General features: G+C 36.2%; 1 pseudogene; it reads right to left on the minus strand.

Moving 5' to 3' along the window:
- Positions 1–13,239: 13,239 nt before the first annotated feature.
- LOC129071623 (pumilio homolog 3-like) lies at positions 13,240–15,207 on the minus strand (annotated as a pseudogene).

Genomic DNA, 15,207 nt, shown 5'->3' on the forward strand with positions numbered 1-15,207 from the left:
ATATTCCATATTGTCCAAAATATTTCTTAAACACTCCTCATTTTTATTTGTTTTTTCCTTTTGCTGTTCTGCTTGGGTGTTTTTTTCTACCTTGTCTTCCAAAACACTGATTCAATCCTCTGTTTCATCTAACCTACACTTTATTCCCTCCAGTGTATTATTTATTTCAGATATTGCATTCTTTATTTCTAACTGTTCCTTTTTTATGGTTTCTATGTCTTTTTTTCATGCTGTTGAATATTCTTATAATCATTACTCTAAACTCTCTAATAAATTGCTGTCTCTATTTTATATAGTTCTTCTAGAGGATTCTCTTGTTCTTTCATTTGGGGTTTGCTTCTTTGTCTTCCCATTTTGTCTGCTTCTTTTTATTTTCTGCCTTAGTCATAAACTATTAGCTGTTAATCTAACCAAGCTGTGTTCAGCACCACTTGGTGGAGCAGTAATTCCTATAGGTGGAGGTATTGCTTCATCTCAGGCTGATACCACTTGGAGATGGGTGTTCTGCTTGAGAGTAATGGCTCCTACAGTATGGGGAGTGACTCAGCACAGGGATCCTGGTGGCTGTTCCTTCAGTTCTTTCCCAAGCCACCAGCCCCAGACTCTCCTCATGCATCTCTAGTCCATTCTGCTCTCCTTTTGCCAGAACCAAGAGTAAAATGGCTACAATTGAGATTTTGTGCATTGGCCCTTTAAGAGGCTCTCTGAATCTCCAGCTGTGTCTCCTAGCGGGCAGAAATCCTGTTGCTTTTTACAGCTGGATGTTATCTGAGTTCCTTTCCAGCTCTGGTGCTGTAGGCTGCAGAGCCCAGCTTGGGGTTTAGACCTCACATTTATCAGGGTCAATCCCGTCCCTGTAATATCCCTCTGGAACTTTAGCTGCCACCCATAGGATCCCAGGCAGCCCTCATGTACCTCCTCCATACTCCCTAATAGTCACATTGTGATGAAGTGGTTTCTTCTGTCTGTCCATTGTTGAAATGTTTCTCTCCAGCTAGTGCTCAATTTGTTATTCTGGATGATTTTCTCCAATTTTGTTGTAATTCCAGATTGATCCTGTTACTGAACATGGACCTATTGAAGGGGGAGCCCCAGATACTATTACTGGAACATCACCCCCCCTTTCCTTGGTTTCCCTCTGTTCTAGGTTTGTTTGCCTGCCACTCTTAAAAATCATGGCTGTTGATGGTGGAATTTGGTGAAAAGGAAAGGATTTATTCAAAAGTTATACAGGTTTTGATTAATGGCTAAATGTTGCCTTTAAATCTTAAAATCCCTTTAAAACACTCACCATTTAAAACACTCACCATTTAAAACACTCACCAACACATGCAGTCTTGCCTTCCCCCCTTTTTGCCCGGTCAGAGGTACTGTCCTTCAGAATTAAAAGAACAAAAGTCTGGAGCTCAACTAGGCAGGCCTCTTACTGTTCTGAGCACTATCTGCTGTGTTGTCGTGTCCTCTAGTTCTTAATTCAGAACCATGTGGCAACTTCTCATGGCCCACTAATGAGTCCTCTCTCTCTTTTCTTCCTGCATGGTCTTTGCATTGTTCCCTTGCAGCTTGGAGCAAACCACCTCTGAGCTATCATGAATGCAAATTGTAACCAGAGGAGCTGCCTGCATGGCTGTTAAATTTTTCTTTCCTGCTTCTTAAGCCATGTGGTCAAGGGAGTCTCCACTCCGCTTCCAAACCCATGTGGTCAAAAACCTCTAGCATGACTGTTACACCTGGGTTTAAATTCCTGCGCAAATCCTCATCCAAAACCCTCTTTCCAACTCCTTTGGCAGGTTCTGCAACTGGGGGAGCTCCCCTGCCCAGTTACATCCTGGGTTTAAGTTATACAAACCTTCCTGGTCAGCCTTGTTAAGATGCAAAATAACCATCAGAGGCATGTGAAGTATGAAGCTATCCTGCTGTTATTGACATGCAAAGTGACTCTCAATGGCCCTGCCATTCCCCATGGCAGCCCTTCTAGAGGAGGGTGAGAATATCCTATATTTTTCTGGACTCCATTACAAATCATCTTTGGGGGATCCCTAGATGTACCCTGTTATAGTCTTGAGAGGAGATTAGTGTAGTTACTCCTCTGTGATCTTGGATCCTTGAAGTTTATGTCTTTGAATCATAGAAAGCAAAGCTATTGATTCTTCTGTATAATTGCTCCCAAATATAATTTACAAACCAAAGCTCCAAGGTGAACATTATTTTTATTTCATCTTTAAGAACACTTAACCTTATAGAATTTTAAGAATAAATGCAAATCCATACATCTAAGAATTGTTATGCAGACACGGGTCTAAAACTATTAGAACTGTTAGCTTCTTGCCTACCATGGTGCAAAAGATAATAAATTTTAATTGCTTTGATTTCTCTTTGCTCATTCTATCTTAGTTATATGAAAAGCATGTGTTGCCAGTCACTGTGGCATTGGTGGGAATTGCCATGAAGAATCTAATATAGAGATAGAGAAGGATAAATACAATTGTTTGGATAAATATATAAAGTGTTGTGGAGACATTTAAGAAAAAGAAGGCGCTCTGGACAGCAAATAATATAATGGTGTTACCAATCTGGAGAGTGTGAGCTCTAATGGGGGAGGTACATCTTGTTTAAAAGACAGTAAGTTTGTTGCCAAAGGAAAATGGAGGTTTTTGTCTGCCTGTTACAACAAAAAGTCAAACTCATGAGGCAGGTATTGGTTCAAAAAGGAAAAAGGCTTGTTCAGGTGCTGCACAACCTGGGGGTATGGTAGAGTCCATCTCAAAGACCATCCAATCCTCCTGCTCTAGCCCACACTTCTTATATAGGGATAGGGAGGGGAGGTTTGTTTGTTTGTTTTTTCACCATAATTCAATTATCTTTCCAGCTTTTGACATTTTCAGGATTCTATCCATTAATCTTTATAGCTTTTAGCATGTTCAGAGCCCTAGCCACACATATCTCTTGCGTTCGGAACACTCAGTATAGGAACCACCCCATGATCCTATCCTGGCCAATGGGTGGAGAATCCCCTGGTGCCCTGAATGTTTTCCAATACCAAGTACACAGTATTTGGAAATGACAGACAAAGGCAAAGTGTTTGATGTTGACTGGGTGGCAACGCAAGGGCCTCATAGCATTGTTAAAAAAGACACTTGTCTTGAGAACGACAGAAATCCACTGAATTATTAGACTGTGGTAGGATGACAAAGACAATGATGTTTAGAACAAGAAAAATCTATTGAATTACTTGAGGGTTAGGTCACATGATTATACTCACATATCCAAAAGATCATTATTGTTTCAAGAATATTTTAATATTTTTTGTTGTTTCATTTTGTTTTGCTTGGCTTGTACTCTGGGGGCATGGTTCAATTATTTGCAAATTAACAAGTCCTGAAGGTTATTCTGATGCCTGCTAACATTTGAGAACCATGGAAGGAGGACTTTATGTAGAACATTTGGTTCTCATTCTTGACTGTACATTAAAATCATGTGAGAATTTGCCGAGCGCACTGAAAGAAAGAAAAAATACTGCAAAAACATCTTTAATTGGTCTGGGGTGGAAGATTACCATCAATACATTTTAAAACTGATTTTAAAGGGTAGATTGAAAACTGCTGGTTTAGCCCATCAAGGAAATAACCTTTGGCTGACCCTGAGAGAGAATGATTACTGAAGCCTAGGAAGGCAAAGAGGTAACAAATTGCGAGGAATTCTTCTGTTTCCCACTCGAATTCTATGAATATCTGGGCTATCATTGGAAGTACTTACAGCCTAGTAGCCAAGAATATTGCTAATAGCCAATACCATTAGAGAACTGGGCCTTTTGAGATTTTCTGCATTGGCATGCAGGGAACCTGGAAGGGTTGAAAATTAGGAAGGGGGTAATACCAACAGGTGCAGGGACAACAAAGGAGTCTAGCCACAGGTGTGGACTAAATACCAGGCCTCTTTCCCATTCTGACACTATACATTTTGGGATGCCCATAAAATGACATTAGGGCAAGAGGAACTCCAATCACATTTGGAATTAGATATCCCATAAGATGATGACTAGAGTAGTAATTCTTTCAGAGAAAAGAAACAAGATTACGTACCAAGCAGTAAGAGTAAGGCCAATGATACATTTTCATCAACAGCATTAAAAGCCTGAAGATAGATGATGCTGTAAAAGGGCTAAGGGAACTGATGCCAGAGGGGCAAGTCCCTAGTGGAAACTTGAGAGGGTTCTTGGCTTCATGAAGGAAGGAATTTAAAATATAAGCCAGACAAGAGGTTAAAGTAGAAAAGCAGGTTTTATTGAGCAGAGATGACAGCAAGAAAAGCCATTCCATAGACAAAGTAGCAGATGCTCCTCACAAGAAAAGAGAGATCCCAACCATCTCTAGAGGTTGAGCTTATATCTTGTAGTTTCTATGGAAAATTGTTGGTATGGGAAAATAGAGAGTAGGGAAATTTAGGGATTAACATTAACCTTTACAAGGTATATTTTGTAGCTTTGTATTTTCATTTTATGGTATGGGTAAATGATAAAGTATAGATGAGTAGCTATTAATCTTCACAGGAATTTTCTTTGTCTGAGGCTCTTCATGATCTGCTTTCACCTTGGGTCAGATGCGTACTGAGTCAGGCAGCACGTAGCAGATCCTGTCTTAACTTGGGCTTCAGCTAAATCATGTACTTCTCATGCCCCTCTCCTACAATAGAGCCATATGTTCAAACACATTATTATGAAAGAATAAATACAAAATACAATCATTTATACAAAAAGCTAATATGTAATCACAGATTTAAATTAAAAGTATCATGAACTTTTGTACTTCAATAAGGAAATAAATGATTTCAGGCAAAAGCAATGAGATATAGGCACATGAACACAGAAACTGAAAGACCGCAATTGATTTTTAAAAGCTGTAAATAATTTTGTATTTTTTAAAGGGAATAAAGCAAAATCTGTACATAACAATAGTAAGATACAGGGCAGGGAGTGAAGCCTATCTATGAATAAACTACAAAGATCTTTAGCTAAAGTAGTACTAGACAATTGCATAGCATTAAATTATATCTTAGCTGAACAGGGGGGTGTTTGCATGACTATTAACTCTTCTTATTGTGCTTATATCAATATCTCTACCCAGGTAGAAATCAGTGTTGCCAAGATTTGTCAAAGAGCTACATGACAACAGACATTGGTTCACCATATCCCTGTTCTTGAAGGGATGAGTCAAGGAATCACAGGTTGGTCTTTATTTTTATGGATACCAAATGAAACCAAGTCTGTTTTAGAAGGAATCCTAAAACTTGGGTTAACGATATTTCATATTGTCCTTTTGATATATTGTTTAATTAAAACAATTGCTCACTATCAACAAAATTGGGAAAACAGTATCTAAATCCTTAGGAATGCCTTTGTTTGATGCTAAGGGCTTTGCTTCTAATCAAGAGCTTTTCATTCCACAGCAAGTTAAAGGCACCTACTCTTTAAAAGGCACCATAAAAATAGAGCAATAATTGACAGTGGAGAGTTTTAACAGTAATTGAAAAAAAATATGCCAATCAAATAGTAATTACAGGAGAGTTTGTACCAACAGAACTAATAGAACCATCATGTATTGAAAATATCCTTATGCGTGATTTGCGGGTATCAACTGTTGCAGTTCCTGCCTGACCAGAGATCAACCCAGACCACATGAACTGGACAAATATCAGCAATTTGTATCAGAACCAGCAGAAATGCTGAAATGCTACCTGCACATCCTGATCCTGAATGTCATTAGTAAAACTATAGATAGAACAATGGAACTACATGATCACCCATGCAGAAGATAACAATGAGACCACCCAAGACCAGAGCTGAAAAACTGCACATCACCAGAAATTCCTTAGCACCTTTCTTGCCATGTTTCCCCTATATAACCTAGCCAGGATGACTAAGTAACTAAGATGCTAAAAAGGTTTTGGAGCCATGAGTCTGCCACCTTCACACGTTAACTCCTGAATAAACCCCTTTCCTTCTCAACCAGAACCTGCTTCACAAGTTTGGCTTTTGCGGCAGCAGGCAGTTGGACTTGTGGGTCATTTTCCCAGTTTTATCTTGTCAGAGGAAAATAAATGTAACAATGGTCTTATTTCAACAAACTTATTACATGTACATCTTAAAAACAAGTGTAATCATGGAAACCAAAGAAATGTAACTAATAAGCTAGAAATCAGAAAAAAAAAGAAAGAGAATAGAGGAAAATGTCTTAGAAAAACATATGGCAGAGAAAACATTTAAAAGCAAACAAAACAGATGGTAAGCAGAAGATACAAAATGAGTAGAAAATTTATTTCTGTATTAGTAAACACATTAAATGTACATGGATTATCAAGTTAGATTAAAAATAACATAATGCATAATGACAAATTTATATTGCTTACCATATACTCATCTAAAGGGAACCACATAACACATGTATAAATAAGAAGACAGGAGAAATTCATTAGCTAAATACCAATTACAAAAACAAAAATTGGGGTAGCAATTTTTATATCATAAAGAATGTAAATCAAGGCAAAAACACAAAGAATTAAGCAAAAATAATTAAGGGAAAAAAGCTTTAAGATAATTCTTGTAGAGTAACTCAGAGAAAATTTTTGAAGATAACATGAAAATTTCATACTGATATCATATAAATAGTTCTGAACTATATACAATAACAGTTTTTCAAAGAGAATTTTAAAATTCCATGGTTATAGTAAAAGATTTTAAATATATTTTTGAAATAAGCATGCATGTAGATCAAGATATAAAAGTTAGGATAAGAAGTGTTGATATACAATGATCTAATATGATATAAAACATAAAATCTTTTAAGATATAAAGAATATAATATTGTATGCCATATTTTGTACAAGATTTCACTGAAATAAATATTTGCTAATATAAACAACTCTCTCAAATAATTAAAATATCACATTTTTTCTCTATCTCTTTATTTGTTTTGAATGCATGTTTTATTTGAAAATTAATTCAACTTTATAGCTTATCTTTTAGATACTACTATTCACTGAACTACAACGAAGACATTTCCCACTTATCATAAACAATCTGTTCTAGATAAAAGTGTTCACCAAGAACCATTTGCCATTATTTTAAGTGAAGAAATTAAAAATGCATTGAGTTAACCCTCCCAGCACCCAAATCCTAAACTTACAATTTTTAAAGTAGCATTAAAACATAGAAAACATGTGTGTGTATAATCTCATTTTTAAAAGTTACTTCTGTCTTTATAACTTTCTCTAACATGTTTTGATGATTCATTTTAACACTGGGAATTTAGAGATGGCTGAATTTTAAAAAGCACCAATAGAAAGGTCAGAACAAATACTATAGCAGAGTGCCTCTCACAAAAACTGTTGCTATGATCCCTCTTAGTACCATTAACAGTCAAGCACAATCTCCGTTTACTGACAATCAATTCAAGACTCTTATAGGTGATTCAGGTGTTCTTTTTCTCATTGTATTTTTTACTATATTTATTTGAATGACATTGGTTAATAAAATTATATGTTTCAAGTGTACAATTCTAAAATGCATCAACAGTATATTGCTCTGTATGCTTACCACTTGCAGTCTAGTCTCCCTTTGTCACCATATATTCTACCCTCTTTACCCTCTTCATCCTCCCTCCATTTTGCTTCCCCTTTGGTAATCTTCATATTGTCTCTCTCTATGAGTTGATTTATTTGTTTTGTTGGTTTATTTGTTGTTTTCCATTTTATGTCTAAAATATGTGTGAAATCATATGATTCATCCTTCTTCATCTGACTACTATGGCTTAGCATGATGCTGTCAATATCCATCCTAGTTATCACAAATGGCAGAATTTCACCGTTCTTATGGCTGAGTGCTATTCTATTACACACACACACACACACACCCCCCACACTTCTTTATCCAATTATCTATCCAAAGACAGTTTGGTTGTTTCCATGTCCTGACAACAGTGAATAGTGCTGCAATGAACATAGTGGTACATATATCTGTACAAACAAATATTTTCTAATTTGGAGGCTGATAGCCAAAAGATGGATTTCTGGATCATGTGGTAGATCTGTTTATTTTTTGAGGAGCCTCCATACTCTTTTTCATAGTTTACATTCTCACCAGTAATGAATGAAGGTTCCCTTTTCTTCACACCCTCTCCTATATTTATTTTTTGTCTCATTGACAAATAGTCATTCTAACAAGTGTGAGGTAGTATATTATTGTGGTTTTGATTTGCATTTCTTTTATAGCTATTGAAGTCGAGCATCTTTTCATATTCATCTTGGCCATGTGTATGTCTTCTTGGATAAAGTGCCTATTCGCATTGTGTTTAGAATATTACTCAATATTTACTCAATATTTCCAAGTTCTTCATTCTCTTAAAATGTGTTAAGAATATGGAGCATAAATGTGCTATTTTTCCTCTGTCAAGTATATAAATTCTATAACATTCAGATATTAACAAACAGAAGTTATTCTATAGGCAAACATTAAATACTCTAAGTAATATGATTCTAATGTTGTTTACAAGTACAGTACAACTTGGATAATATTGTATATAATTACTTTAAAATGTTTTAACATTAACTGCTCATAATATTTTTTATTTTATGATTGCACAATTTATTAAGGAATCAGTAGATATGCGGAACTTATGTCCCATATTATTCTAAGCTGGATAGTTATTACATCAACCAAATGTCTTGTTCCTAAAACTACTTTAAAATCACTATTGGGCAACTGGTGAAACAATATGAATTTTTAAAAATTCATATAAAGTTGGCTTAAGGCGTGAAAGACATTTTCTTTTAGTATATTTTCTCTGCATTTAAAATAGTGTTGCAAAGCATTGATATACTCATTATATTTGAATGTGACAGATTAAACCTGCACATGTTTCTCTGCTCTCTCCATTAATTCCCAAATAAAGGACAGCAGAGGGATTAAACTAGCAAGGACATGATGAGAATTAAAGAGAAGAGGATGTAAAGCAAATGAAAAATGTCAAAAATTTTTAGAAGATAAAAATTGGATGGATAAGTAGCAGCAAATTTATGCTTTAGCTTTAACAATCAATTAAGTGCCTATGGCAGGATTAATAGTTATTCTGTAGTTTTTCCTCTAACCTAAGGATGTGACCCTTAAATAAACTCTTCTGAAAAGACCATATAAAGAAAGTATATGGGTATTCTGTCTCCAAGATAAATGAAGTCTTTTCTGAGTTTGCTTTGTAACAGCCTAAGATCCTGTACCTGGTCATTAAGATTATTTATGAAGTAATCTGAAACTGATAAATAAACTGTAATTGAGGAGTAATATGCAAACAGTGAGATGTAGTTTCACCAGGGAATGAGAACTTGTCAAGTACCCCTGTGAGCGATACATGACACCTCCAAATATAGGTTTCCTTGACCTCATCTCACATGACTTCTTGCATCCAATGCGGGATAACTAGGACATTTGGACTCTGCCCCTGGGAGTCATTAGACATCTGCTAGCTATTGCTATGCACCATATTCTCCCTGTCCTACACTCTTTTTTAAATTCAGTAAACTGTACTAAGTGAGCTTCATTGTGCCTTCTGAATTTGGTTGTTAATCTCAATAAAAATCATTGTGATTTATCAAGCAAAGTTTATGTTAAAGACTGAAAGAAGGAAAGGGAAGCAGAGTGGCTACCTTGTGTCACAGACTGCCTGAAAGTAAAACAAACTGGAACACTGCATTTAGGAGTAATAAAAAAGGGAAGAACTTTTAAGGAGAACATGTATCTCCATACTTAATGACTTAACTGCTTTATAGCAGGCAACTATCCTTTTCTTAGCCCTATGGAAGGCTTATAGTTTTGTTTTCTGAAGACAATGCATTTTGTTTATATAAAATGTCTTTCCCCAGGGATCCAGAGAGAAAGCAGAAACAGAGATATGTAAGGGGACTTGGACACTAAGACAGTAAGAAAATGGAGAGAAGAATGAGGCATCATGGTGAAAACAGTTTGTGTAAAAAGCTACACTCAACTGCATGTTCTAATTTTTCTTCTTACTTCCTGAAATGTAGGTTTTAAGATTTCACTGGAGATCGTAGTAACGACAGTCACCTAAATTTAGTGATATTTGGAGTTTCTTCTCCCAGAACAAACATATCTCATGAGATTTGCTCATGACCTGCCTATGCATAGAGTTTCCAGTAGCCCTCATATTAGAAACCATTAAATTTGTCAGATGTCAGGGAAACAGGTGTGAGTGCCCACAAAGAAGAGAGAAGAAAGAAATCTTCAGGCTGATGGGGAGGAATATGCTGAGGTAAATGCTCTGCATCTGTCATAACAAAAGTCAGCACCCATTGGAGGAGGAGAAGAAGGAAGCCTAAAGAGAAAAGATTTCAAGAAAAAAAAAAATCCTCTCTTTCCAGACCTGGTGGAGCAAGAGGTATCATCATAGGAGTCAACATCCACCACAGTAAAGCCTGAAATTTCCTGTGCCAGGAGCAAAAGAGCTGGGACAGCTACGTAAGGCTTAAGGCTGTTGGTCAAGGTGCACAGGTTTCAGGCCAGACAAACCACCTTCACCTTCAACCAACTGGGGGAAGAGATTGTTCATGAGAGACAGCAACCAGCCACCTCTATACTTTCCCTGCATGATCTGGAAGATGAAGCTTCCTGGCCCAGAGAGCAAAACCATTGTGGTTGTAGGGACTATAACTGATGTTGTGCATGTCCAGGAGTTGCCCAAACTGAAGGCGTGTGCATTTCATGTGAGCAGCTGTGCCCAGAGTCACATGCTCAAGGCCAGGGTCAAAATGTTTAACTTCAACTAGTTAGCCCTGGACTTCCCCAAGGACTGTGACACTGCCCTGCTTCCTGGTCCAAAAACATCAGAGAGGTGTGCAGGCATTTCAGCAAAGCTCCTGGAACCTCTCAAAACCACACCAAACCCTACCTGCAACACAAGGGCCAGAATTTAAAGTGTGTGAGAGGCTGAGGGGTAAGCAATAGCTACAAAAATTAATTCCAGATCCTCCCTCCTTATTTAAAAGATTTTGGATTTGAAAAAAAAGCAAAAAAAAAAAAATGATGATATTAGGTTAAACATTTTAGTTGAGAGTCTAGGTAAAAATTAGCCAAGAGATGTGTATTTAGTCTTTGTGGGGTAGTAAATGGAGCTTAATTCTAGTATTCTATAGAACAGAGCAAATAAATAGCTATGATATTCTTTGGGAATATAGAAGTAAATACAACAGAAATAACTCAACAAGTTAAAAGTGCTTCTAGATGTAGGGCATAGAGATAGAAAGAGTGCGAAAAAGAATTACTATATTACATTAGATACCATCCAGTGTTATTTAAAAAAAGGTCACTTGATAAACTAATAAAATTAATAAACTTCTAAAAAATGAATATTTCCTCTAATTCTCCCTTTAGATATAATATTTTTAAACCATTTGCAGCAAATTCTATACCCTGTTTACATCTAAGTCCAGTGTATCACTTAATGTTCTTTGGCCAGTTTTTAAGCAGTTTCCTTATGTGAAGTTAATTAGTAAACAAATTGTTGGAAAAGATAAGCAGGAAGATGTGACCCCAGGTTGACCCACCAGTTAGACTCAGGCTATCAAAATCAGAGGCTCCTCATGCCCTCCCTGTTCCTTGGAATGCACCTTCTTGCCAATTCTTCCCATCCTGGCAGTTTTTTCAAAGCTTAAAGGGAGTGATGTGTTATTAGGAACTTCTTGGCAGTGTTAAGTGACTGGACCCAGTTAGGTCTCCATATGAACTTTTAAAGTTCTGACTGGCAGGTGCAGAGATCTCATTTTAAGGTCAACCAAGACAAGCCTCTTATGGTAAGTTCCCTTGCTTATTAAACCTGCCACCTGCCACTCTGAAGTGGTCTGCCTCTTTCAACCATTTCTTCTTGCCCTTGGTGCACAGGGGCCAGTATTTGACCCAACACCTACCTCATAGGGTTGTTATGAGGATCTAATAAAATCATGCATATAAAACACCACAGAATGCCTAGACTCTCCCTTTTGTCTTCACAGAGATTTTATGTTTTTTGTGGTTGTATAACTCCTACTATGAGATCTTATAAAATATTCTGGTTTGTTCTTTACTCTTATTTAAATATATAAGGTGCACGCTTTCTGTGTCAGTATAGCCTGTGTCTTGCAATATGTCAAACAGCCCCTCCCCCGAGCTTTACCCATTAGATGCCAGCAGCAGGAACTCCATTCTCCAATTTCAACAACCAAAAATATCTCCAAGATAGTACCAATGTCCTCTGGGTGGCAAAAAAATGCTACTTGAGAAAAACTGATATATATCTACCTCATTTTCCCTAATGTCTGTACCATCTTCCCACAGAGGTACCAAGAAGTATCTAACTACTCCTCAAACAGTAAATACTTTATTTCTTAATTTTAATATTATATAATGCCGAGTGAAGATTTTGGTTTAAAATTTATAAGAAGAATGCTGTGGTAAAAATTATTGTACACAGATGTTTGGCTGTGTCTTTTATAATATCCTGGTATAAGACAATAGGACATACATAAATAAGTTTTTTTATTAAATTTTAAATTACAAAGTTTAGTGATTTAAAAAATGTGTGTGTGTGTGTATATATATATATATATATATATATATATATATACGAACATATACATGAATATATTAGATACATATGAATATATTCATTTTTTTCAGTTTCCTTAAAATCATTAGGATTCCTTATACTAAAAACTTATCTAAATAAAAATAAAATCCTTTGCATTATTGCAGATGTCTCTTAAACTTGGGAGCCAGGACTTTACTTGGAAAGACACTGCTAATTTTTAGGAATCATAACTTAAATCATAAGAATCCTCTTGAGAACATTTTTCTCCAAAAAGAAATTTAGAATGTATGTTTCTGGAACAGTATAAACCTGACAAATGTCTCCCTTTTCAAAGATAAAGATCCTATGGGACCATTAAGATATATTAATTATTTATGGGAGGTTCATGTAATAATTTAGAAAATACAGGCTTCAGAAATGCTTTTACTTTCTTCTTCTGGGTAAATATATGTGCAGATTAACTTTGTAAATTTTTTTCTTAGAAAGCATTTTATAAATAAATTCTTATACAAAGGAGAAACACATATGCAGAGTACACAAATTACTAGTGAGTGGACCCCTAGCTCTCTTTTCCACACTGGAAAAACAGATCACAGAACAAAATTATTCCATGTCATAAATTGTTTTCAACTATGCAGTTTTCAAGTAGTGTTTTTCTACCTTTGCTGGCGGGTTTTTTTTTTTTCAATGTGAAAATTACACTTTCAGTCCGACTTTGACTTTCTCTGTCACTTTTTGATCAGAACTGAAGAAGGCTAGGAAGAATAAAGGCACCTCAGTTTACACTAGTGCAGGACTTCAGGTTCTTGATTCCAACATTCTCTATGAGTGTTTTTGCAAAACAACCTTTTCTTCCATTTTTTTTTCATCTTTTATATTGCTCTGTTAAGCACTTCCAAACAAGATATCCTGTAGGATGTTCTGTAATGTGAACTTTTCCATGCTTGTCACCCCAATGAAGTTCTGCTGCTGCCTAGTTGGCAATTGCATATGTGGCAAGTTGACTGTCTCCAATGACAGCTCTCAGAATGTCAGACACCAACACACACCCAGACTTACTTAGCAACACTTCTTGGATTTGTCCTTGCAGCTAGCTTATCAAAGCTGTAGAGATGGATTCTAAGAGCTCCAGGGACAGATCTCTGTATCTTTCTTACCCTGTGCATTTCCAGCTCCTTTCAGCATAAGTTCATTGATTTCTCATATTGTATATGGGGGATCTTTGGGGCCGAGTGGGTACAGCAGAATCTTCCTTCCATATTTGTTATTTAGTATGTTAGGCAAGGAACTAATAATTTCTGATATGATTATCTGCCTCACAAGCTTAGTATCATCAATACACTCAAACTGCCAGTAAAATAAAATGGGAATATTGGCCATTAGCCACCTTTTCAACAAGTCTTCATTTTTTTCACAATAACTTTTCTGTTCTTGGACGTGCCATGCCACAGGCGGTGGACAGCCACTCAGGTGCCATCATGTGTATGCCTGGTATACTATCGCTTCACAGATGGCTTCAATCACTTCTGGTCTTAGCTTTGGGCATACCTAGATAAAACCAAAACAAAACAAGAAAAAAAAAAAACTCCAGGAATACTTAATATGCTAAAGAATTCTTAGTCATAACTTCTTTCTGGCCCATTAGAATTAAAAACTGTTTCATTTCAACAATGATAAGTTCTAGTTTCCTTGGCTGCACCTCTAATACTTTGTTCAGAGTTCAGTGATATTTACCAGTTATGACTGGTAAAACTGAAATGCACTCCCATATAGCTCCTCTGTCAACATGTTCTTTTGCATCAAAATGGCTCTGTCACTGTATATGTACTCCACGACAGCTGATACTTCCACATGGTAGAGCATCATCCACGTATTCTTAAAAACTTCTTACATCTCTGCCATCTGTAGTTTACTCCTATACATAAGACATTTCTTAACAATATTTCTGAAATATTTAGCTTTACTTAATTCAACAAAATCATCGTACAATTCTTCAAGAGCCTGTTTACTCTATTTTTCATTGTCATTATTGAATGTAACACTGGATCACACAAATTGAATCATGTGCAAATGCAATAGTTTTATATTTTCCTTGAAGCAACTTCCACAAATCACTCAACAACTTCGTTCTTTTTCTTTGCCACAGCCTTTTCTTGTTCAGATCTCCCAAATCTACTTTGCCCGAGCATAGCTGGTTCTATTACTGAGTTGTCTGCTTTGCTTCAGTTCTTGATTCTTCTTTTTGAAATCATCCCATTTGGATTTCTTGGGTGCTGATTCATCACTTTTACAGTCTGGCTGAATTTTTCTCTCTTGTTGAGTTTATTTGCCTGCTGGGATTTGGTCTTTGTTATTTTATCCCCTTGCTGCTTATTCCTGAACTACTTCATACTTTTTTTCCTGGTTTTGTGGCCACTTTTCTGAAAATTCTTAGATGTGATTTTAGGTCCACCTTCTTTTACAACTTTTCTTGGTGATGACTTTGAAGAACTAGAATCATTGTTTTTATGAAACCTATTTTTTTTTCTTGTAATGTCTCTGTATCTTTTCCTGTGACTTTTTTCCTTTTGACATCCATCAT

The sequence above is a fragment of the Pteronotus mesoamericanus genome, unplaced genomic scaffold, assembly GCF_021234165.1.
Source record: "Pteronotus mesoamericanus isolate MK-2021 breed Mesoamerican mustached bat unplaced genomic scaffold, CSHL_Meso_final contig_27, whole genome shotgun sequence".
In the NCBI taxonomy this organism is placed as follows: Eukaryota; Metazoa; Chordata; class Mammalia; order Chiroptera; family Mormoopidae; genus Pteronotus; species Pteronotus mesoamericanus.